General features: G+C 32.2%; 1 protein-coding gene across 2 annotated transcripts in view; it reads right to left on the reverse strand.

Moving 5' to 3' along the window:
* Window positions 1-26390, reverse strand: part of LOC148952098 (EF-hand domain-containing protein 1-like) — a 174624-nt gene that overhangs the window by 112210 nt on the left and 36024 nt on the right. The gene's annotated exons all lie outside the window — the stretch shown is intronic.

Raw genomic sequence — 26390 nt, forward strand, 5'->3', positions numbered from 1 at the left:
TCCTGATTCTATTTGTTTGCATGTATGGGTTGGTTTTTGCAATTCCATGTATTTGTGTTTGTTGGATTGTATGTCTTATGGGTCAGTCTTCTTCTGTTGGTGGGTATAATTATAGTTGCTTCCTTGTGATGGTTGGTGTTTAAAAGTACAACTATCTGTCTATTTTGATTTTAATATAATAAGTGGATGCCAATCTCTGTTTGTGTTTCTGAATCTGTATTTTTGCATGTCTGGGTTTGTTTTTGCAAGTCCAAGTATTAGTCTTTGTTGTTTTTAATGTCTAAAGTGTCTATCTTTTTCTGTTTGTGTGTCCGATTCTATTTGTTTGCATGCCTGGGTTGGTGTTTGCAAGTCCAAGTATTTGTCTTTGTTGGTTTGAATGTCTAAAGTGTCAATCTTTCTCTGTTTGTGTGTCTGATTCTATTTGTTTGCATGTCTGGTTTGGTGTTTGCAAGTCCAAGAATTTGTCATTGTTGGTTTGAATGTCTAAAGCGTCTGTCATTCTCTGTTTGTTTGTCTGATTCTATTTCTTTACATGTCTGGGTTGGTGTTTGCAAGTCCAAGTATTTGTCTTTGTTGGTTTGAATGTCTAAAGTGTCTGTCTTTCTCTGTTTGTGTGTCTGATTCTATTTGTTGGCATGTCTGGATTGGTGTTTGCAAGTCCAAGAATTTGTCTTTGTTGGTTTGAGTGTCTAAAGTGTCTGTCTTTCTCTGTTTGTTTGTCTGATTCTATTTGTTTGCATGTCTGGGTTGGTGTTTGCAAGTCCAAGTATTTGTCTCTGTTGTTTTTAATGTATATAGTGTCTGTCTTTCTCTTTTTGTTTGTTTGATTCTATTTGTTTGCATGTCTGGGTTGGTGTTTGCACTGCCATGTATTTGTCATTGATGGTTTGAATCTGTAGTGTGTCTGTCGTTCTGTGTTCTTTCGATTTAATCTTTTTGGGTTGTTATCAGGGCGGGTGCTTGAAAGCCAAAGTATCTCACTTTGTTGGTTTTAACGTTTCTATTGTCTGTACTACTACGATTTTGCATCTGCATATACTTGGTTGCAGGTCTGATTGTATGTATGTAACTCAAAGAATCTGTCAGTGTTAGATTAAATGTATGAAGTGATTATCTTTCTCTGTTTGTGTGTCTGATTCTATTTGTTTTCATGTCAGGGCTGGTGTTTGCGAATCCAAGTATTTTTCTTTGGTGGTTTGATTGCCTAAAGTGTTTGTCTTTCTCTGTTTATTTGCTTGATTCTATTTGTTTGCATGTCTGGCGTTAGTGGTTACAAGTTCAACAATCTTTCTTTCTTGGCGTGAATGTATACACTGTCTGTCTCTTTCAGTTGTTGTGTCTTATTCTATTTGTTTACTTTTCAGGGATGATGGTTGCAAGTCCGAGAATTTGTCTTTGTTGGTTTGAATGTCTAAAGTGTATATCTTTCTCTCTTTGTGTGTCTGTTTCTATTTGTTTACATGTCTGGGTTGATGTTTGCATGTCCAAGAATTTGACTTTGTTGGTTTGAATGTCTAAAGTGTCTGTCTTTCTCTGTTTGTGTGTCTGATTCTATTTGTTTGCATGTCTGGGTTGGTGTTTGCAAGTCCAAGAACTTGTTATTGTTGGTTCGAATGTCTAAAGTGTCTGTCTTTCTCTGTTTGTGTGTCTGATTCTATTTGTTTACATGTCTGGGTTAGTGTTTGCAAGTCCAAGTATTTGTCTTTGTTGGTTTGAATGTCTAAGTGTCTGTCTTTCTCTGTTTGTATGTCTGATTCTATTTGTTTGCATGTCTGGGTTGGTGTTTGCAAGTCTAAGAATTTGTTTTTGTTGGCTTGAATGTCTAATGTGTCTGTCATTCTCTGTTTGTGTCTGAATCTATTTGTTTGCATGTCTGGGTTGGTGTTTATAAGACCAAGTATTTGTCTTTGTTTGTTTGAATGTCTGAAGTGTCTGTCTGTCTCTTTTTATGTGTCTGATTCTATTTGTTTGCATGTCTGGGTTGGTGTTTACAAATCCAGGAATTTGTATTTGGTGCCTAGAATGTCTTAAGTTTCTGTTTTTTTCTATTTGTGTGTCTGATTCTATTTGTTTGCATGCCTGGGTTGGTGTTTGCATGTCCAAGAATTTGTCTTTGTTGGTTTGAATGTCTAAAGTGTCTGTCTTTCTCTGTCTGTGTGTTTGATTCTATTTGTTTGCATGTCTGGGTTGATGTTTGCAAGTCCATGTATTGTCTTTGTTGGTTTGAATGTCTAAAGTGCCTGTCTTTCTCTGTTTGTGTGTCTGATTCTATTTGTTTACATGTATGGGTTTGTGTTTGCAAGTCCAAGAATTTGTCTTTGTTGGTTTGAACGTCTAAAGTGTCTGTCTTTCTCTGTTTGTGTGTTTGATTCTATTTGTTTACATGTCTGGATTGGTGTTTGCAAGTCCAAGTATTTGTCTTTGTTGGTTTGAATGTCTAAAGTGTCTGTCTTTCTCTGTTTGTGTGTCTGATTCTATTTGTTTGCATGTTTGGGTTGGTGTTTGCAAGTCCAAGAATTTGTCTTTGTTGTTGTGAATGTCTAAAGTGTCTTTCTTTATCTGTTTGTGTGTGTGATTCTATTTGTTTGCATGTCTGGGTTGGTGTTTGCAAGTCCAAGAATTTGTCTTTGTTGGTTTGAATGTCTAAAGTGTCTGTCTTTCTCTGTTTGTGTGTCTGATTCTATTTGTTTGCATGACTGGGTTGGTGTTTGCAAGTCCAAGAATTTGTCTTTGTTGGTTTGAATGTCTAAAGAGTCTATCTTTCTCTGTTTGTGTGTCTGATTCTATTTGTTTGCATGTCTGGGTTGGTGTTTGCAAGTCCAAGAATTTGTCTTTCTTAGTTTGAATGTCTAAAGTGTCTGTCTTTCTCTGTTTGTGTGTCTGATTCTATTTGTTTATATGTCTGGGTTGATGTTTACAACTCTAAAAATTTATCTTATTTGGTTTCAATCTCTAAAGTGACGGTCTTTCCCTGTTGGTGTGTCTGAATCTATTTGTTGACATGTCTGGGTTGGTGTTTGCAAGTCCAAGAATTTGTCTTTGTTGGTTTGAGTGTCTAAAGTGTCTGTCTTTCTGTCTTTGTTTGTCTGATTCTATTTGTTTGCATGCCTGGGTTGGTGTTTGCAAGTCCAAGTATCTGTCTTTGTTGGTTTGAATGCCTATAGTGTCTGTTTTTCTCTGTTTGTGTGTCTGATTCTATTTGTTGGCATGGCTGTGTTGGTGTTTGCAAGTCCAAGAATTTGCCTTTGTTGGTTTGAATGTCTAAAGTGTCTGTATTTCTCTGTTTATGTGTCTGATTCTATTTGTTTAAATGTCTGGGTTGGTGTTTGCAAGTCTAAGTATTTGTCTTTGTTGGTTTGAATGTTTAAAGTGTCTGTCTTTCTCTGTTTGTTTGTCTGATTCTATTGATTTGAATGTCTGGGTTGATGTTTGCAAGTCTAAGAATTTGTCTTTGTTGATTTGAATGTCTAAAGTGTCTGTCTTTCTCTGTTTACATGTCTGACTCTATTTGTTTGCAGGTCTGGGTTGGTGTTTGCAAGTCCAAGATTTTGTCTTTGTTGGTTTGAATGTCTAATGTGTCTGTCTTTCTCTGTTTGTGTCTGATTCTATTTGTTTGCATGTCTGTGTTGATGTTTGGAAGTCCAAGAATTTGTCTTTGTTGGTTTGAATGTCTAAAGTGTCTGTCTTTCTCTATTTGTGCGTTTGATTCTATTTGTTTGCATGTCTAGGTTGGTGTTTGCATGTCCAAGTATTTGTCTTTGTTGGTTTGAATGTATAAAGTGTCTGTTTTTCTCTGTTTGTGTGTCTGATTCTATTTGTTTGCATGTCTGGGTTGGGGTTTGCAAGTCCAAGAATTTGTCTTTGTTGGTTTGAATGTCTAAAGTGTCTGTCTTTCTCTGTTTGTGTGTCTGATTCTATTTGTTTACATGTCTGGGTTAGTGTTTGCAAGTCCAAGGATTTGTCTTTGTTGGTTTGAATGTCTAAAGTGTCTGTCTTTCTTTTTTTGTATGTCTGATTCTATTTGTGTGCATGTCTGGGTTTGTGTTTGCAAGTCCTAGAAATTGTCTTTTTTTGTTTGAATGTCTAAAGCGTCTATTTTTCTCTGTTTGTGTGTCTGATTCTATTTATTTGCATGTCTGGGGTTGTGTTTGCAAGTCCAAGAATTTGTCTTTGTTCGTTTGAATGTCTAAAGTTTCTGTCTTTCTCTGTTTGTGTGTCTGATTCTATTTGTTTCCATGTCTGGGTTGGTGTTTGCAAGTCCAAGTTTTTGTCTTTGTTGGTTTGAATGTGTAAAGTGACTATTTTTTTGTGTTCGTGTGTTTGAATATGTTTGTTTATATCTTAAGGGTGGTGATTGCAAGTCCGAGTATTTGTCATTGTGTTTTTTAAAGACAAAAGTGTAAGTATTGAAAAGCTACAGAGTCTTATAATAAATGTTTGCATGTCTGGCTTGGTGTTTGAAATTCCAAGAATCTGTCTTTGTTGGTTTGAATGTCTAAAGTGTCTGTCTTTCTCTGTTTGTGTGTCTGATTCTATTGGTTTGCATGTGTGGGTTGGTGTTTGCAATTCCAAGAATTTGTCTTTGTTGGTTTGAATGTCTATAGTGTCTGTCTTTCTCTGTTTATGTGTCTGATTCTATTTGTTTGCATGTCTGGGTTGATGTTTGCAAGTCCAAGAATTTGTCTTTGTTGGTTTGAATGTTTAAAGTGACTGTCTTTCTCTGTTTGTGTGTCTGATTCTATTTGTTTGCATGTCTGGGTTGATGTTTGCAAGTCCAAGTATTTGTCTTTGTTGGTTTGAATGTCTAAAGTGTCTGTCTTTCTCTGTTTACTTGTCTGATTCTATTTGTTTGCATGTCTGGGTTCGTGTTTGCAAGTCCAAGAATTTGTCTTTGTTGGGTTGAATGTCTAAAGTGTCTTTCTTTCTCTGTTTGTGTGTCTGATTCTATATTTTTTGATGTCTTGGTTAGTGTTTGCAAGTTCAAGAATTTGTCTTTGTTGGTTTGAATGTGTAAAGTTTCTGTCTTTCTCTGTTTGTGTGTCTGATTCTATTTGTTTGCATGTGTGGGTTGATGTTTGCATGTCCAAGAATTTGTCTTTGTTGGTTTGAATGTCTAAAGTGTCTGTCTTTCTCTGTTTGTGTGTCTGATTCTATTTGTTTGCATGTCTTGGTTTGTGTTTGCATGTCCAAGTATTTGTCTTTGTTGGTTTGAATGTCTATAGTGTCTGTCTTTCTCTGTTTGTGTGTCTGATTCTATTTGTTTGCATGTCTGAATTGGTGTTTGCACGTCCAAGAATTTGTCATTGTTGGTTTCAATGTCTAAAGTGTCTGTCTTTCTCTGTTTGTGTGTCTGAATCTAAATGTTTGCATGTCTGTGTTAGTATTTGTAAATCCAAGAATTTGTCTTTGTTGGATTGAATGTCTAAAGTGTCTGTCTTTCTCTGTTTGTATGTCTGATTCTATTTGTTTGCATGTCTGGGCTGGTGTTTGGAAGTCAAAGAATTTGTCTTTGTTGGTTTGAATGTCTAAAGTGTCTGTCTTTCTCTGTTTGTGAGTCTGATTCTATTTGTTTATATGTCTGGGTTGGTGTTTGCAAGTCCAAGTATTTGTCTTTGTTGGTTTGAATGTCTAAAGTGTCTGTCATTCTCTGTTGGTGTGTCTGATTCTATTTGTTTGCATGTCTGGGTTAGTGTTTACAAGTCCAAGTATTTGTCTTTGTTGGTTTGAATGTATAAAGTGTCTGTATTTCTCTGTTTGTGTGTCTGATTCTGTTTGTTTGCACGTCTGGGTTGGTGTTTTCAAGTCTAAGTAGTTGTCTTTGTTGGTTTGAATGTCTAAAGTGTCTGTCTATCTCTGTTTGTGTGTCTGATTCTATTTGTTTGCATGATTGGGTTGCTGTTTGCAAGTCCAAAAATTTCTCATTGTAGGTTTGAATGTCTAAGGAGTCTGTCTCTCTTTGTTTGTGAGTTTGATTCTCCTTTTTTGTATGTCTGGGTTTGTGTTTGCAAGTCCAAGAATTTGTCTTTGTTGGCTTGAATGTCTAAAGTATCTGTCCTTCTCTTTTTGTGTGTGTCAATCTATATGGTTGCATATCTAGGGTGGTGTTTGCAAGTCCAAGAATCTCTCTTTGTTTGTTTGAACTCCTAAAGTGACAGTCCTTCTCTGTGAGTGTATCTGATTCTATTTGTTTTCATGCCTGGGTTGGTGTTTGAAAGCCCAACTATTTGTCTTTGTTAGTTTAAATATATAAAGTGTTCGTCTTTCTCTGTGTGTATGATTCTATTTGTTTGCATGTCTGGGTTGGTGTTTGCAATTCCAAGAATTTGTCATTGCTGGTTTGAATGTCTAAAATGTCTGTTTTTATGTGTTTGTGCGTCTGATTATGGTTGTTTGCGTGTCTGGGTTGGAGTTTGCAAGTCCAAGAATTTGTCTTTGTTGGTTTGAATGTCTAAACTGTGTGTCTTTCTCTGTTTGTTTGTTTGTTTCTATTTGTTTTCATGTCAGTGCTTATGTTTTCAAGTTCAACTATTTGTATTTGTTGTTTTGTATGTCTAAAGTCTCTGTATTTCTCTTTTTTTGTGTCTGTTTTTATTTGTTTAAATCTAAGGGTTGTTGTTTGCAAGTCAAAGTATTTGTATTTGTTGGTTTGAATGTCTAAAGTGTCTGTCTTTCTCTGTTTGCGTGTCTGATTCTATTTGTTTGCATGTCTGGGTTGGTGTTTGCAAGTCCAAGAATTTTTCTTTGTTGGTTTGAATGTCTAAAGTTTCTGTCTTTCTCTGTTTGTGTGTTTGATTCTATTTGTTGGCATGTCTGGGTTGGTGTTTGCAAGTCCAAGAATTCGTCTTTGATGGTTTGAATGTATAAAGTGTCTGTCTTTCTCTGTTTGTGTGTCTGAGTCTATTTGTTTGCATGCCTGGGTTGGTGTTTGCAAGTCCAAGAATTTCTCTTTGTTGGTTTGAATGTCTAAAGTGTCTGTCTTTCTCTGTGTGTCTGATTCTATTTGTTTGAATGTTTGGGTTGGTGTTTGCAAGTCCAAGAATTTGTCTTTGTTGGTTTGAATGTCTAAAGTGTCTGTCTTTATCTGTTTGTGGTGTCTGCTTCTATGTGTTTGCATTTCTGAGCTGGTGATGGAAAGTTCAAGAATGTGTCTTTGTAGTTTTGTATGGCAAAACCGTCGTTCTTTCTTTGTTTTTTTGTCTGATTCTATTTGATTGTATGTCTGGGTTGGTGTTTTCAAATAAAAGTATTTGTCTTTGTTTGTTTGAATATCTAAACTGTCTGTCTTTCTCTGGTTGTGTGTCTGATTCTATTTGTTTGCATGTGAGGGCTTGTGTTTGCAAGTCCAACTATTTGTCTTTGTTGGTTTGTATGTCTAAAGTGTCTGTCCTTCTCGGTTTGTGTGTCTGATTCTATTTGTTTGCATGTCTGGGAGGGTGTTTGCAAGTCCAAGAATTTGTCTTTGTTGGTTTGAATGTCTAAAGTGTCTGTCTTTCTCTGTTTGTGTGTTTGATTCTATTTGTATGCATGTCTGGGTTAGTGTTTGCATTTCCAAGTATTTGTCTTTGTTGGTTTGAATGTCTAAAGTGTCTGTCTTTTTCTGTTTGTGTGTCTGATTCTATTTGTTTGCATGTCTGGGTTGGTGTTTGCAAGTCCAAGAATTTGTCTTTGTTGGTTTGAATGTCTAAAGTGTCTGTCTTTCTCTGTTTGTGTGTCTGATTCTATTTGTTTGAATGTCTGGGTTGGTGTTTGCATATCCAAGTATTTGTCTTTGTTGGTTTGAATGTCTAAAGTATATGTCTATCCCTGTTTATGAGTCTGATTATATGTGTTTGCATGTCTGAGTTGTTGTGTGCAAGTCCAAGAATTTGTCTTTGGTGGTTTGAATGTCTAAAGTCTCTGTCTTTCTCCGTTTTTGTGTATGATTCTATTTGTTTGCATGTCTGGGTTAGTGTTTGCGAGTCCAAGTATTTTTTTTTGTTGGTTTGAATGTCTAAAGTGTCTGTCTTTCCCTGTTTGTGTGTCTGATTCTATTTGTTTGAATGTCTGGGTTGGTGTTTGCAAGTCCAAGTATCTGTCTTTGTTGGTTTGAATGTCTAAAGTGTATGTCTTTCTCTGTTTGTGTGTCTGATTCTATTTGTTTGCATGTCTGAGTTGTTGTGTGCAAGTCCAAGAATTTGTCTTTGGTGGTTTGAATGTCTAAAGTCTCTGTCTTTCTCCGTTTTTGTGTCTGATTCTATTTGTTTGCACGTCTGGGTTTGTGTTTGCAAGTCCAAGTATTTATTTTTGTTGGTTTGAATGGCTAAAGTGTATGTCTTTCCCTGTTTGTGTGTCTGATTCTATTTGTTTGCATGTCTGTGTTGTTGTTTGCAAGTCCAAGAATTTGTCTTTGGTGGTTTGAATGTCTAAAGTCTCTGTCTTTCTCTGTTTTTGTGTCTGATTCTATCTGTTTGCATGTCTGGGTTGGTGTTTGCAAGTCCAAGTATTTGTCTTTGTTGGTTTGAATGTTTAAATTGTATGTCTTTCTCTGTTTGTGTGTATGATTATATTTGTTTGCATGTCTGGGTTGGTGTTTGCAAGTCCAAGAATTCGTCTTTGATGGTTTGAATGTATAAAGTGTCTGTCTTTCTCTGTTTGTGTGTCTGATTCTATTTGTTTGCATGTCTGGGTTGGTGTTTGCAAGTCCAAGTATTTCTCTTTGTTGGTTTGAATGTCTAAAGTGTCTGTCTTTCTCTGTGTGTCTGATTCTATTTGTTTGCATGTTTGGGTTGGTGTGTGCAAGTCCAAGAATTTGTCTTTGTTGGTTTGAATGTCTAAAGTGTCTGTCTGTCTCTGTTTGTGTGTCTGATTCTATTTTTTTGCATGTCTGGATTGGTGTTTGCAAGTCCAAGAATTTGTCTTTGTTGGTTTGAATGTCTAAAGTGTCTGTCTTTCTCTGTTTGTGTGTCTGATTCTATTTGTTTGCATGTCTGGTTTGGTGTTAGCAAGTACATGAATTTGTCTTTGATGGTTTGAGTGTCTAAAGTGTCAGTCTTTTTATGTTTTTGTTTCTAATTCTATTTGTTTGCATGTCTGGGTTGGTGTTTGCAAGTCCAAATATTTGTCCGTGTTGGTTAGAATGTCTAAAGTGTCTATCTTTTTCTGTTTGTATGTCTGAATCTATTTGTTTACATGTCTGGGTTGCTGTTTGCAAGTCCAAAAATTTGTCTTTCTTGGTTTGAATGTCTAAAGCGTCTGTCTTTCTCTGTTTATGTGTCTGATTCTATTTGTTTGCATGTCTGGCGTTGGTGTTTGCAAGTCCAAGTATTTGTCTTTGTCGGTTTGAATGTCTAAAGTGTCTTACGTGGGCGCACACACGGAAACATAAGAACCATGGGGTTCTCCGACATGCTGAATCTGAAAGTGTAATTTTCAAGGAGATTATTTAACCATTTAGAGTTAACTTACCCTTTTAGGGTTGACCTTTTAGGGTTCTCCGACATACTGAACCTGAAAGTGTGTTCTCCATCATGCTGACTCCGAAATTCTAATTTTCATGGAGATTATTTGACCTTTTGGGGTTAATTTACACTAGGTTACGTGTATTGATTAATTGTTTTTACTAAAGCAAGTGCTACCATCTATTTCAAGTATGGTATAAATGGCAGCACAACTGATTTTTTCTTCACCCGGACACCTGCAGCCAACCTACAATACCACCCTTTTTTTCAAATAGAATCAGACACACAAACAGAGAAAGACAGACACTTTAGACATTCAAACCAACAAAGACAAATACTTGGACTTGCAAACACCAACCAAAGACCAAAAGACCAAACAAAAGAAAAACAAATCAAAAGACCAAAAAAAAGTAAGTAAATAATACATTATGCTCGCATCCCTTTTTATTTAGGCAGCACTATTGCGCTGCTTATGGTTCACGTTTCTTTTCTAGTAAATTTACTTAGAATTTATTTATTTATTCATTATTCCTCTATTTGATTTTATTTCTTTACTTATTCCTATGTTTTAACCCTTATAGTATTGTAGTCCCCTAGTCCGAGTAGCCTATCTAAGAATATAAAGCATGTGTGTAAAAAAAATAATTAAAAAAAAAACCTGAAAGTGGATCTAAATGTGAATTAAATAAAAAAAAGTTTTCTCAACTAAAAGTAAGGAAAAACATTAAAACTTAAAACGAACAGAAATTATGCTGTCTATGAGAAAGGCTGCCCCTTCCTCAGTACCATACTCTTCACGGTAAAGTTTTTCAGTACTTTAAAAAAAATCTTCTTATTCTAACTCAACAGCCCTTGTGCTTCAGCATTCGTTCTTCAGGAATTGAGACAAAAGGTCAAACTGTAGCATAAGGAGCAAGGTAGTTAGGAGGGGACAACCCCCTCATATAAGGAATAATTTCTGGTCGTTATAAGTTTTATTCTCGTAGTAAGGCTAGTAGCTTTTGATGTGTAACACTAAACTCGATGAATTATAAATATTTGGAATCAGCGTAAAATCCAATTCTTTTGACGTATCTATCGGTATCTGTTTTTTAGAGCTTCGGTTACTATTGAGCCGAGTCGCTCCTTACTTATAGTTCTTACCCGCGAACTGTTTAAAAATAGCATGAACCAGAAGAGTTAACTGAAGAGTTTTCAGACTTGAGAAAAGATACTTGGGCTTAGAGGCCTTAACTCTGCATACAACCCTGATCTTATTTTCTCAATCTTTGATGCATGAATACTGAGTGAAAGTAGTTTCCCTCCATCTAAAATTTACTATTTTACTGTTAACAGAACCAAGTTATCCGTTTATGTCTCGGCAGTTTTTTTCTGTTTTTCTTATTCCGAAAACAGAAGGCAAAAACGGAAGCTCTGTTTCTCGGAGAAACTAATTTTTTACTGAAAATCTTTTTTTTAGCGGATTAAAATTAAACAGATTTGAATTAATAATCCTATTTTTAATTAAGAAATTCTGACTGAAGTAAAGAGCTTAAAACGAAACTTGAAACGAATAAAATTATTGCTATATAGTGTAAATGCAACATACATCTATGTTACCCTGAATGTCCGAAATTTGTGAATGTCGACGTTTACCGGTGAATGTCCGAACTACATTTTTTTTTCTCCTTGGATTTAGTCAGCGTTGCCAGTCAACTTTTCAGTTTTGTGCAAGGTTTGATCTTTACAGGTTATGTTACATTAGTTAAGGTTTTTGACCAGTTTCTGATATTTATAACTAAATTTAACCTAATCTAAATTAACATAACCTGACCTAACCTAACTTTAACTTTTACCATCATAGCTTGCATAAGACTGAAAAAGCTGACTCGCAAAGCTAAATTGAATTCAAGTAGAGAAAAAAGAATTTCGGACATTCACCTATGAATGTCGACATTAACCAGATTTCGGACATTAGTAGAGTAGTAGGTACCATTTCTAACAGACGTAAAGGAATTACCATGCTATTTGCTTGAAGCTATAGGAAAAACATTTCCAGAGCATGTACTTATGGATTTGCTTGCCCTATGTTCCTTGGCGTCTTTCCAGAGCATGTACTTATGGATTTGGGTGGATTATGTTCCTTCCTATGGTATTCTAAGGGTTTATGTTCCTTCCTCTGCTATTCTAAGGGTTTATGTTCCCTCCCATGCTATTCTAAGGGTTTATGTTCCCTCCCATGCTATTCTAAGGGTTTATATTCCTTCCTATGCTATTTCAGGAGCTTATGTTCCTTCCTATGCTATTCCAGGAGTTTATGTTCCTTCCTATGCTATTATAAGGGTTTATGTTCCTTCCTATGCTATTCTAAGGGTTTATGTTCCCTCCCATGCTATTCTATGGCCTTATGTTCCTTCCTGTGTTATTCTATGGGACCTCTACACATGATTAAACATGTTTTGCTTATGTCCCCGTGGTACCTTTCCAGCGAGCAGGGATTCCCCTCTGCTTCCTACACATTGCAAGCAAAAGTGAGCGGGGATTCCCCACACAAGTTTGTTTCAATTCCAAGTTTTTCATCCAGACTGTTTTTTGAGCCAACATCTGTTTTTTAGGGGTCCATTCAGAGACATCGGAGCTTGGGAGATGGAGAAAAAAAAGGGTTAAAGTGATTACCAGTTAAGGTAACCCTGAAGAGCATGTTAATTCATACCTTATTTATTATAAATTTGGAACAATATCAATCTATGAAAATGGTTAACGATGATAAAATGGTCTTATGACTTGACCTAGCTTTACTTCTTCGATGTGTTCCGTATAATACACAAGTGGTGTTTGAACAGTGTCGTCAATTTAAAATAGAGTCTAACGTTATAGTATACTAAAAAGTTGATACTAAGAGAGATGTAGATGGCAAGAAAAGAATTTTAATAAAGAAATTCAGAAAAAATCTTAGAAATCCTTGCAAATCAAGTAGTAAGGTGTCTGTGAGTACGAACCATCAAGGATCATAAGCACCAACGATCCTAACCACCAGACACCTCAACCCCCCAAAGGTCCCCATATCCCCAAACTCGAAGGGGCACCCCCCCCTCCAACTTTTTGGCCCCCTCCCCTCATTTTTTTCCTTTTTTTTTTGGCAATTGACATTTTTCTCTGATAACAAGTATCATTCATTGCGATCATAGCTTTCAAATGTGAAACTTAAGTCTATTTTTGGATCGAAAAATAAACTATTTCTGTAAAATCTGAGTTAATAAGGGTTTTTGACCGTAAACTCTAGTTTTTTTTGTAAGAAAATTATGGAAAATACAATTCTCTGATTCAAATATGAAACTTAAGTCCATTTTTGAATCGAAAAATAAAACTATTTCCGCAATATCTGAGCTAATAAGGGTTTTTGAACGTAAACTCTAGTTTTTTGTAAGATAATTATAGAAAATACAATTCTCTGGTTCAAATGTGAAACTTTAGTCCATTTATGGATCGAAAAATAAAACTATTTCCGTAAAATCTGAGCTAATTAGGGTTTTTGACCGTAAACTCTAGTTTTTTTAAAGAAAATTATGGAAAATACAATTCTCTGGTTCAAAGGTGAAAATTATCGAAAAAGTAAACTATTTCCGTAAAATCTGAGCTAATAAGGGGTTTTGACCGTAAACTCTAGTTTTTTGTAAGAAAATTATGGAAAATACAACTCTCTGGTTCAAATGTGAAACTTAAGTCCAGTTTTGGATCGAAAAATAAATTATTTCAGTAAAATCTGAGATATTAAGGGTTTTTGACCGTAAAATATAGTTTTTCGTAAGAAAATTATGGAAAATACAATTCTCTGGTTCAAATGTGAAACTTAAGTCTATTTTTGGATCTAAAGATAAACTATTTCCGTAAAATCCGAGCTACTAAGGGTTCTTGACCGTAAACCCTATTTTTTTGTAAGAAAATTATTGAAAAGACAATTTACTGGTTCAAAGGTGAAACTTGACTCCAGTTTTGGATCGAAAAACTGAACTATTTCCGTAAAATCGGAGCTAATAAGGGTTTTTGACTGTAAACTCTAGTTTTTTGTAAGAAAATTATGGAAAATACAATTCGTTGGCTCATAGGTGAAACTTAAGTCCATTTTTCGTTAAGTCTCAGAGTGAATGAATTCGTTATCAACATCCTTTGTCAGATACATCAAATAAAATTGAAAAAATCTAAATTTCAGAATGAATAAATGCTTTAACAACATCCTTTATTGGATATGTCAGATAAAATTGACAAAATCTAAGTATCGGAGTGATTAATTTTTTTTATCAACATCCTTTGCCAGATACATCGAATAAAATTGATAAAATATAAGTGTTAGAGTGAAATCTTTTTTTTTATCAACATCCTTTGTCAGATACATCGAATAGAAATTGACAAAATCTAAATATCAGAATAAATAAATGCTTTAACAACATCCTTTATGGGATTTTTCGGATAAAATTAACAAAATCTAAGTATCAGAGTGATTAAATTCTACATCAACATCCTTTTCTCGGATAAATAGGATAAAATTGACAGAATCTAAGTGTCAGTGTGAATAATTTTTTTTATCAACATCCATTGTCAGATATATCAAATAAAATTCACAAAATCTAAATTTCAGAATGAATAAATGCTTTAACAACATCCTTTGTCAGATACATCAAATAAAATTGACAAAATCTAAATTTCAGAATGAATAAATGCTTTAACAACATCCTCTATTGGATATGTCGGATAAAATTGACAAAATCTAAGTATCAGAGTGACTAAATTTTATTATCAACATCCTTTGCCAGATACATCGAATAAAATTGATAAAATATAAGTATTAGAGTGAATAATTTTTTTTTATCAACATCCTTTGTCAGATACATCAAACAAAATTGAAACAATCTAAATTTCAGAATGAATAATTGCTTTAATAACATCCTTTATCGGATATGTCGGATAAAATTGACAAAATCTAAGTATCAGAGTGACTAAATTCTATATCAACATCCTTTTCTCGGATACATAGAATAAAATTGACAGAATCTAAGTGGCAGTGTGAATAAATTTTTCTATCAACATCCTTTGCCAGATAAATCGAATAAAATTGACAGAATCCAAGTTTCAGAGTGAATATTTTTTTTTATCAACATCCTTTGTAAGATACATCTAATAGAAATTGACCAAATCTAAATATCAGAATGAATAAATGCTTTAACAACATCCTTTATCGGATTTGTCGGATAAAATTGACAAAATCTAAGTATCAGCGTGATTAAATTCTACATCAACATCCTTTTCTCGGATACATAAGATAAAATTGACAAAATATAAGTAACAGAGTGACTAAATTTTCTTATCAACATCATTTTCTCGGATACATAGGATAAAATTGACAAGTTCTAAGTGTTAGAGTGAATAAATTTTTTTTATCAACATCCTTTGCCAGATACATTGTATAAAATTGACAAAATCTAAGTATCAGAGTGAATAAATTTATTATCAACATCCTTTGTCCGATATTTCGGATAAAATTGACAAAATATAAGTATCAGAGTGAATATTTTTTTTAACAACATCCTTTGCCAGATACATCGAAAAAAATTGACAGAATCTAAGTTTCAGAGTGAATAATTTTTTTTATCAACATCCTTTGTCAGATACATCGAATAGAAATTGACAAAATCTAAATATCAGAATGAAGAAATACTTTAACAACATCCTTTATCGGATATGTCGATAAAATTAAACAAAATCTAAGTATCAGAGTGATAAAATTCTATATCAACAACCTTTTCTCGGATAAATAGGATAAAATTGACAAATTCTAAGTATTAGAGTGAATAATTTTTTTTTATCAACATCCATTGGCAGATACATCGGATAAAATAGACAAAATCTAAATTTCAGAATGAATAAATTCATTATCAACATTCTTTGTCGGATATGTCGGATAAAATTGACAAAATCTAAGTATCAGAGTAAATAATTTTTTTTATCATCATACTTTACCAGATACATCGAATAAAATTGATAAAATATAAGTGTCAGAGTGAATAAATTTTTTTATCAACATCCTTTGTCAGATACATCAAATAAAATTGACAAAATCTAAATTTCAGAATGAATAAATTCATTATCAACATCCTTTGTCGGATATGTCGGAAACTATAGTTTTTTTAAAGAAAATTATGGAAAATACAATTCTCTGGTTCAAATGTGAAACTTAAGTCAATTTTTGGATCGAAAAAGTAAACTATTTCTGTAAAATCTGAGCTAATAAGTGTTTTTGACCGTAAACTCTAGTTTTTTGTAAGAAAATTATGTAAAGTACAATCCGCTGGTTCAAATGTGAAACTTAACTCCATTTTTGGATCGAAAAATAAAATTATTCCTGTAAAATCTGAGCTATTAATGGTTTTCGACCGTAAACTCTAGTTTTTTGTAAGAAAATTATGGAAAATACAATTCTTTGGCTCATTGGTGAAAGTTAAATCCAGTTTTCGTTAAGTCTCAGAGTGAATGAATTTCTTATCAACATCCTTTGTCAGATACATCAAATAAAATTGAAAAAATCTAAATTTCAGAATGAATAAATGCTTTAACAACATCCTTTATTGGATATGTCAGATAAAATTGACAAAATCTAAGTATCGGAGTGATTAATTTTTTTTATCAACATCCTTTGCCAGATACATCGAATAAAATTGATAAAATATAAGTGTTAGAGTGAAATCTTTTTTTTTATCAACATCCTTTGTCAGATACATAGAATAGAAATTGACAAAATCTAAATATCAGAATGAATAAATGCTTTAACAACATCCTTTATCGGATTTTTCGGATAAAATTAACAAAATCTAAGTATCAGAGTGATTAAATTCTATATCAACATCCTTTTCTCGGATAAATAGGATAAAATTGACAGAATCTAAGTGTCAGTGTGAATAAATTTTCTTATCAACATCCTTTGTAAGATACATCAAATAAAATTTACAAAATCTAAATTTCAGAATGAATAAATGCTTTAACAACATCCTTTGTCAGATACATCAAATAAAATTGACAAAATCTAAATTTCAGAATGAATAAATGCTTTAACAACATCCTCTATTGGATATGTCGGATAAAACTGACAAAATCTAAGTATCAGAGTGACTAAATTTTATTATCAACATCCTTTGCCAGATACATCGAATAAAATTGATAAAATATAAGTATTAGAGTGAATAATTTTTTTTTATCAACATCCTTTGTCAGATACATCAAATAAAATTGACACAATCTAAATTTCAGAATGAATAAATACTTTAACAACATGCTTTATTTGATATGTCGGATAAAATTGACAAAATCTAAGTATCAGAGTGACTAAATTCTATATCAACATCCTTTTCTCGGATACATAGAATAAAATTGACAGAATCTAAGTGGCAGTGTGAATAAATTTTTCTATCAAAATCCTTTGCCAGATACATCGAATAAAATTGACAGAATCCAAGTTTCAGAGTGAATATTTTTTTTTATCAACATCCTTTGTAAGATACATCTAATAGAAATTGACCAAATCTAAATATCAGAATGAATAAATGCTTTAACAACATCCTTTATCGGATTTGTCGGATAAAATTGACAAAATCTAAGTATCAGCGTGATTAAATTCTACATCAACATCCTTTTCTCGGATACATAAGATAAAATTGACAAAATATAAGTAACAGAGTGACTAAATTTTCTTATCAACATCATTTTCTCGGATACATAGGATAAAATTGACAAGTTCTAAGTGTTAGAGTGAATAAATTTTTTTATCAACATCCTTTGCCAGATACATTGGATAAAATTGACAAAATCTAAGTATCAGAGTGAATAAATTTATTATAAACATCCTTTGTCGGATATGTCGGATAAAATTGACAAAATATAAGTATCAGAGTGAATATTTTTTTTAACAACATCCTTTGCCAGATACATCGAAAAAAATTGACAGAATCTAAGTTTCAGAGTGAATAATTTTTTTTATCAACATCCTTTGTCAGATACATCGAATAGAAATTGACAAAATCTAAATATCAGAATGAAGAAATGCTTTAACAACATCCTTTATCGGATTTGTCGTATAAAATTGACAAAATCTAAGTATCAGAGTGATTAAATTCTACATCAACATCCTTTTCTCGGATACATAGGATAAAATTGACAAATTCTAAGTGTTAGAGTGAATAATTTTTTTTTTATCAACATCCTTTGGCAGATACATCGGATAGAATTGACAAAATCTAAATTTCAGAATGAATAAATTCATTATCAACATTCTTTGTCGGATATGTCGGATAAAATTGACAAAATCTAAGTATCAGAGTGAATAATTTTTTTATCAACATCCTTTGCCAGATACATCTAATAAAATTCATAAAATATAAGTGTCAGAGTGAATAAATTTTTTTATATACACTCTTTGTCAGATACTTCAAATAATATTAACAAAATATAAGTTTCAGAATGAATAAATTCATTATCAACATCCTTTGTCGGATATGTCGGATAAAATTAACAAAATCTAAATTTCAGAGTGATTAACTTCTATATCAACATCCTTTTCTCAAATACATTGGATAAAATTAACAAATTCTAAGTGTCAGTGTGAATAAATTTTTTTTATCAACATCCTTTTGTGATACAAATCAAATAAAATTCACAAAATCTAAATTTCAGAATGAATAAATTCATTATCAACATCCTTTGTCGGATATGTCGGATAAAATTGATAAAATATAAGTGTCAGAGTGAATAAATGTTTTTTTTTATCAACATCCTTTGTCAGATATATCAAATAAAATTGACAAAATCTAAATTTCAGAATGAAGAAATACTTTAACAACATCCTTTATCGGATATGTCGGATAAAATTGACAAAATCAAAGTATCAGAGTGACTAAATTCTATATCAACATCCGTTTCTCGGATAAATAGGATAAAATTGACAAATTCTAAGTGTTAGAGTGAATACATTTTTTTTATCAACATCCTTTGCCAGATACATCAAATAAAATTCACTTTGGCAGATAAACATCACGACAAGTGATGTTGATAATGCATTTAAAGGATGTTGATAAAGCATTTATTCACTCTGATACTTAGATTTTGTCAATTTTATCCTATGTATCCGAGAAAATGATATTGATATGGAATTTAATCACTCTGATACTTTGATTTTATCAATTTTATCGACATATCCGACAAAGGAGGTTGATAATGAATTTATTCACTCTGACGCTTGGATTTTGTCAATTTTATCCGATGTAGCAGGCATAGGATGTCGATAAAAAAAATATTCACTCTAACACTTAGATTTTGTCAATTTTAACCTATTTATCCGAGAAAAAGATGTTGATGTAGAATATAGTCACTCTGATAGTTAGATTTTTTCAATTTTATCCGACATATCCTATGAAGGATCTTGTTAAAGCATTAATTCATTCTGATATTTAGATTTTGTCAATTTTTATCCGAGGCATCTGACAAAGAATGTCGATAAAAAAAATTTATTCTCTCTGACAATTATATTCTGTCAATTTTATTATATAAATTTGGCAAAGGATGTTGATAAAAAAATATATTCACTCTGATACTTATATTTTGTCAATTTTATCAGACATATCCGACAAAGGATGTTGATAATAAATTTATTCACTCTGATACTTAGATTTTGTCAATTTTATCCAATGTATCTGGCAAAGGATGTTGATAAAAAAAAATTATTCACTCTAACACTTAGAACTTGTCAATTTTATCCTATGTATCCGAGAAAAGGATGTTGATAGAAAAATTTAGTCACTCTGATACTTAGATTTTGTCAATTTTATCCGACATATCCGATAAAGGATGTTGTTAAAGCATTTATTCATTCTGAAATTTAGATTTTGTCAATTTTATTTGATGTATCTGACAAATGATGTTGATAAAAAAGTTATTCACACTGACACTTAGATTCTGTCAATTTTATCCTATGTATCCGAGAAAAGGATGTTGATATAGAATTTAGTCACGCTGACACTTAGATTCTGTCAATTTTATCCTATGTATTCGAGAAAATTGATGTTGATATAGAATTTATTCACTCTGATACTTAGATTTTGTCAATTTTATCCGGCATATCTGATAAAGGATGTTGTTAAAGCATTTATTTATTCTGAAATTTAGATTTTGTCAATTTTATTTGATGTATCTGACAAAGAATGTTGATTAAAAAAAAAATTATTCACTCTGACACTTATATTTTATCAATTTTATTCGATGTATCTGGCAAAGGATGTTGTTAAAAAAAATAGTCACTCTGATACTTAGATTTCGTCAATTCATGAATTTATTCATTCTGAAATTTAGATTTTGTCAATTTAATTTGATGTATCTGCAAAGGATGTTGATAAAAAAAATTATTCACTCTAACACTTAGAATTTGTCAATTTTATCCTATGTATCCGAGAAAAGGATGTTGTTAAAAAAAAATAGTCACTCTGATACTTAGATTTTGTCAATTTTATCCGACATATCTGATAAAGGATGTTGTTAAAGTATTTGTTCATTCTGAAATTTAGATTTTGTCAATTTTATTTGATGTATCTGCCAAAGGATGCTGATAAAAAAATTTATTCACTCTAACACGTAGAATTTGTCAATTTTATCCTATGTATCCGAGAAAAGGATGTTGATACAAAATTTAGTCACTCTGATACTTAGATTTTGTCAATTTTATCCGACATATCCGATAAAGGATGTTGTTAAAGTATTTCTTCGTTCTGAAATTTAGATTTTGTTAATTTTATTTGATTTATCTGACAAAGGATGTTGATAAAAAAAATTGTTCACTCTGACACTTATATTTTGTAAATTTTATCCGACATATCCGACAAAGGATGTTGATAATGAATTTATTCATTCTGAAATTTAGATTTTGTCAATTTTATTTGATGTATATCACAAAGGATGTTGATAAAAAAATTTATTCACACTGAAACTTAGATTCTGTCAATTTTATCCTATGTATCCGAGAACAGGATGTTGATATAGAATTTAGTCACTCTGATACTTAGATTTTGTCAATTTTATCCGACATATCCGACAAAAGATGTTGATAATGAATTTATTCATTCTGAAATATAGATTTTGCCAATTTTATTTGATGTATCTGACAAAGGATGTTGATAAAAAAATTTATTCACTCTGGCGCTTATATTTTATCAGTTTTATTCAATGTATCTGGCAAAGTAAGTTGATACAAAAAATATTCACTCTGATACTTAGATTTTGTCAATTTTATCCGATATATCCGACAAAGGATGTTGGTATGAATTTATTCATTCTGAAATTTAGATTTTTTCAATTTTATCCGATGTATCTGCCAAAGGATGTTGATAAAAAAAAAATTTATTCACTCTAACACTTAGAATTTGTCAATTTTATCCTATGTAACCGAGAAAAGGATATTGATGTAGAATTTAATCACTCTGATACTTAGATTTTTTCAATTTTATCCGACAAATCCGATAAAGGATGTTGTTAAAGCATTTATTCATTCTGATATTTAGATTTTGTCAATTTCTATTCGATGTATCTGACAAAGGATGTTGATAAAAAAAAATTATTCACTCTGAAACTTAGATTCTGTCAATTTTATTCGATGTATCTGGCAAAGGATGTTGATAAAATAATTATTCACTCTGATACTTATATTTTGTCAATTTTATCCAACATATCCGACAAAGGATGTTAATAATAAATTTATTCACTCTGATACTTAGATTTTGTCAATTTTATCCAATGTATCTGGCAAAGAATGTTGATAAAAAAAAAGATTTATTCACTCTAACACTTAGAACTTGTCAATTTTATCCTATGTATCCGAGAAAAGGATGTTAATTAAAAAATTTAGTCACTCTGATACTTAGAATTTGTCAATTTTATCCAACATATCCGATAAAGAATGTTGTTAAAGCATTTATTCATTCTGAAATTTAGATTTTGTCAATTTTATTTGATGTATCTTACAAAGGATGTTGATAAAAAAAATTATTCACATTGACACTTAGATTCTGTCAATTTTATCTTATGTATCCGAGAAAAGGATGTTGATATAGAATTTAGTCACTCTGATACTTAGATTTTGTCAAATTTATCCGACATATCCGATAAAGGATGTTGTTAAAGCATTTATTCGTTCTGAAATTTAGATTTTGTCAATTTTATTTGATGTATCTGACAACGGATGTTGATAGAAAAATTAATTCACTCTGACACTTATATTTTATCAATTTTATCCGAGATATCCGACAGAGGATGTTGATAATGAATTTATTCATTCTGAAATTTAGATTTTGTCAATTTTATCTGATGTACCTGCCAAAGGATGTTAATAAAAAAAAAATTATTCACTCTAACACTTAGAATTCGTCAATTTTATCCTATGTATCCGAGAAAAGGATGTTGATGTAGAATTTAATCACTCTGATACTTAGATTTTGTCAATTTTATCCGACAAATCTGATAAAGGATGTTGTTAAAGCATTTATTCATTCTGATATTTAGATTTTGTCAATTTCTATTCGATGTATCTGACAAAGGATGTCGATAAAAAAATTTATTCACTCTGAAACTTAGATTCTGTCAATTTTATTCAATGTATCTGGCAAAGGATGTTGATAGAAAAATTTATTCACACTGACACTTAGATTCTGTCAATTTTATCCTATGTATCCGAGAAAAGGATGTTGATATAGAATTTAGTCACTCTGATACTTAGATTTTGTCAATTTTATCCGACATATCCGATAAAGGATGTTGTTAAAGCATTCATTCATTCTGAAATTTAGATTTTGTCAATTTTATTTGATGTATCTGACAAAGGATGTTGATAAAAAATTTATTCACTCTAACACATATTTTATCAATTTTATTCGATGTATCTGGCAAAGGATGTTGATAAAAATTTAGTCACTCTGATACTTAGATTTTGTCAATTTTATCCGACATATCCAATAAAGGATGTTGTTAAAGCATTTATTCATTCTGAAATTTAGATTTTGTCAATTTTATTTGATGTATCTGACAAAGGATATTGTTACAGCATTTATTCATTCTGAAATTTAGATTTTGTGAATTTTATTTTATATATCTGACAATGGATGTTGATAAGAAAATTTATTCACACTGACACTTAGATTCTGTCAATTTTATCCTATGTATCCGAGAAAAGGATGTTGATATAGAATTTAGTCACTCTGATACTTAGATTTTGTCAATTTTATCCGACATATCCGATAAAGGATGTTGTTAAAGCATTTATTCATTCTGAAATTTAGATTTTGTCAATTTTATTTGATGTTTCTGACAAAGGATGTTGATAAAAAAAAATTTATTCACTCTAACACTTATATTTTATCAATTTTATTCGATGTATCTGGCAAAGGATGTTGATAAAAAAAATTTAGTCGCTCTGATACTTAGATTTTGTCAATTTTATCTGACATATCCGATAAAGGATGTTGTTAAAGCATTTATTCATTCTTAAATTTGAATTTTGTCAATTTTATTTGATGTATCTGACAAAGGATGTTGATAACAAATTCATTCACTCTGAGACTTAACGAAAAATGGACTTAAGTTTCACCAATGAGCCAATAAATTGTATTTTTCATAATTGTCTTACAAAAAAATAAGAGTTTACGGTCAAAAACCCTTATTAGCTCAGATTTTACAGAAATAGTTTATCTTTCGATCCAAAAATAGACTTAAGTTTCACATTTGAACCAGAGAATTGTATTTTCCATAATTTTCTTACAAAAAACTAGAGTTTACAGTCAAAAACCCTTATTAACTCAGATTTTACTGAAATAGTTTATTTTTCGATCCAAAACTGGACTGAAGATTCACCTATGAGCCAACGAATTGTATTTTCCATAATTTTCTTACAAAAAACTAGAGTTCACAGTCAAAAACCATTATTAGCTCAGATTTTACGGAAACAGTTTTATTTTTCGATCGAAAAAAGGACTTAAGTTTCACATTTGAACCAGAGAATTGTATTTTCCATAATTTTCTTACAAAAAACTAGAGTTTACGGTCAAAAACCCTTATTAGCTCATATTTTACAGAAATAGTTTATTTTTCGATCCAAAAATGGACTTAAGTTTCACATTTGAACCAGAGAATTGTATTTTCCATAATTCTCTTACAAAAAACTATAGTTTACGGTCAAAAACCCTAATTAGCTCAGATTTTACGGAAATAGTTTTATTTTTCGATCAATAAATGGACTGAAGTTTCACATTTGAACCAGAGAATTGTATTTTCCATAATTTTCTTACAAAAAACTAGAGTTTACGGTAAAAAACCCTTATTAGCTCAGATATTACGGAAATAGTTTTATTTTTCGATTCAAAAATGGACTTTAGTTTCACATTTGAACCAGAGAATTGTACTTTCCATAATTTTCTTACAAAAAATAGAGTTTACGGTCAAAAACTCTTATTAACTCAGATTTTACAGAAATAGTTTATTTTTTGATCCAAAAATGGACTTAAGTTTCACATTTGAAAGCTACGATCGTAATGAATGATACTTGTTATCAGAGAAAAATGTCAATTGCCAAAAAAAAAAATCAAAAAAAATAAAAAAAAAATGAGGGGAGGGGGCCAAAAAGTTAGAGGGGGGGGGTGTGTGCCCCTTCGAGTTTGGGGATATGAGGACCTTTGGGGGGTTGAGTTCTCTGGTGGTTAGGATCGTTGGTGCTTATGATCCTTGATGGTTCGTACTCACAGACACCTTACTACTTGATTTGCAAGGATTTCTAAGGTTTTTTCTGAATTTCTTTATTAAAATTCTTTTCTTGCCATCTAAATCCCTCTTAGTATCAACTTTTTAGTATATTATAACGTCAGATTCTATTTTAAATCGACAACACTGTTCAAACACCACTTGTGTATTATACGGAACACATCGAAGAAGTAAAGCTAGATCAAGTCATAAGACCATTTTTTCATCGTTAACCATTTTCATAGATTGATATTGTTCCAAATTTCTAATAAATAAGGTATGAATTAACATGTTCTTCAGGGTTACCTTAACTGCTAATCACTTTAACCCTTTTTTTCTCCATCTTCCAAGCTCCGATGTCTCTGATTGGACCCCTAAAAAACAGATAATGGCTCAAAAAACAGTCTGGTTGAAAACTTGGAGTTTAAACAAACTTGTGTGGGGAATCCCCGCTCACTTTTTTTTGCAATGTGTAGGAACCGGAGGGGAATCCCCGCTCGCTGGAAAGGTACCAAGGGGACATAAGCAAAACGTGTTTAATCACGTGTAGAAGTCCCATAGAGTAGCACAGGAAGGAATATAAGGCCATAGAATAGCATGGGGGGGAACATAAACCCTTAGAATACCATAGGAAGGAACATAATCCCTTAGAATAGCATAGGAAGGAACAGAAACTCTTAGAATAGCAGAGGAAGGAACATCAGCTCCTGGAATAGCATAGGAAGGAACATAATCCCTTATAATAGCATGGGAGGGAACATAAACCCTTAGAATAGCATGGGATGGAACATAAGCCCTTAGAATAGCATAGGAAGGAACACAAACCCTTATAATAGCATAGGAAGGAACATAAACCCTTAGAATAGCATAGGAAGGAACATAATCCACCCAAATCCATAAGTACATGCTCTGAAAAGACGCCAAGGAACATAGGGCAAGCAAATCCATAAGTACATGCTCTGGAAATGTTTTTCATATAGCTTCAAGCAAATAGCATGGTAATTCCTATACGTCTGTTAGAATAGCATGGTAATTCCTATACGTCTGTTAGAAATGGTACCTACTACTCTACTGACATTCACGGCAAGATCTATAGAATTACTTCAAATGAAGTGACTCGTGATCTTTCCCTGTATTTATAGAATTCCGAAACTCTAGCGCTTTACTGAAAACCCAAAAACAATATATTATTCTCGTAGAGTAGAAACATCAAAGGCTTTTGGATGCCTTACATTAAGAAAATAAAGTATGTTGGGATGTTCTTACATGATTTTGATTCTCTTGATTTGGTATCATAAAAATTAGATTTTTTTTTAAGCCCAGAGTGAACGCGCCAGGGTAGTGTGTTAAATTTATAGATTAGCCACATAAATTTACAGCTGAACTTGAAATCCTCCATAATAACGGTGTATAAACAGAAATAACAGGATTTCTGGAGTTTAAATTGTGGTTTAGCTTTTGATTTCGTATATTAAAAAATCGCATTTTCAAAGTAGAAAAGTTTATTTTATTAGATGTTTGTAATACGGTTGGTGAGCACAATGAGTTGCCTCATCTATCAGTCAGTTATTTTTGTTTGGTCTTAAGAACAAGTCCTGACTCCAATACGACAAAGTTATAAAACTATAGACTGTGTTGCAAACAACAAGTTTTGCAGGCTTTACGGAATCATTAGTCTTTGTTTCCCTCTTGTTCCCACTAAGAACCAAAGGTCATGTTTGACTATTCCACGATTAAAAACATACAACATAAGCGTCACATGTTATTCAGACCTTACTATTAGGCAAAAGATATGCCAAAGGCTGGACAGAAGAAACATACATCTTTACGGACAGCAATAATTAATCTGCTCTGCTACTTATGGCAGCATTTGAGTTGGTATTCGCACACACAGTCGTACCAGGGGAATAAGAAGGATTCTTCTCCAACTTCATACTGGTTCAAAGGATTCCCTCCTTAAAACATGGTGACCTAGACACTCACTCATTACTGATTTCTACACCCTCAAAGACCTGACCATTCTTCATCGATGTAGGGATGTTACAAAATATAACATTTTTAGCAGCTATGCCTGCTTAATTAAAGCCCAAATGATGGTTGACGCTTCACGGTGGACAGCGAGCTATAATGAGGAGGAAGAAGAAAAGTACTAATTAC

Source organism: Artemia sp. Qi Xiang Cuo, chromosome 5 (genome assembly GCF_049724085.1).
Source record: "Artemia sp. Qi Xiang Cuo chromosome 5, ASM4972408v1, whole genome shotgun sequence".
In the NCBI taxonomy this organism is placed as follows: domain Eukaryota; kingdom Metazoa; phylum Arthropoda; class Branchiopoda; order Anostraca; family Artemiidae; genus Artemia; species Artemia sp. Qi Xiang Cuo.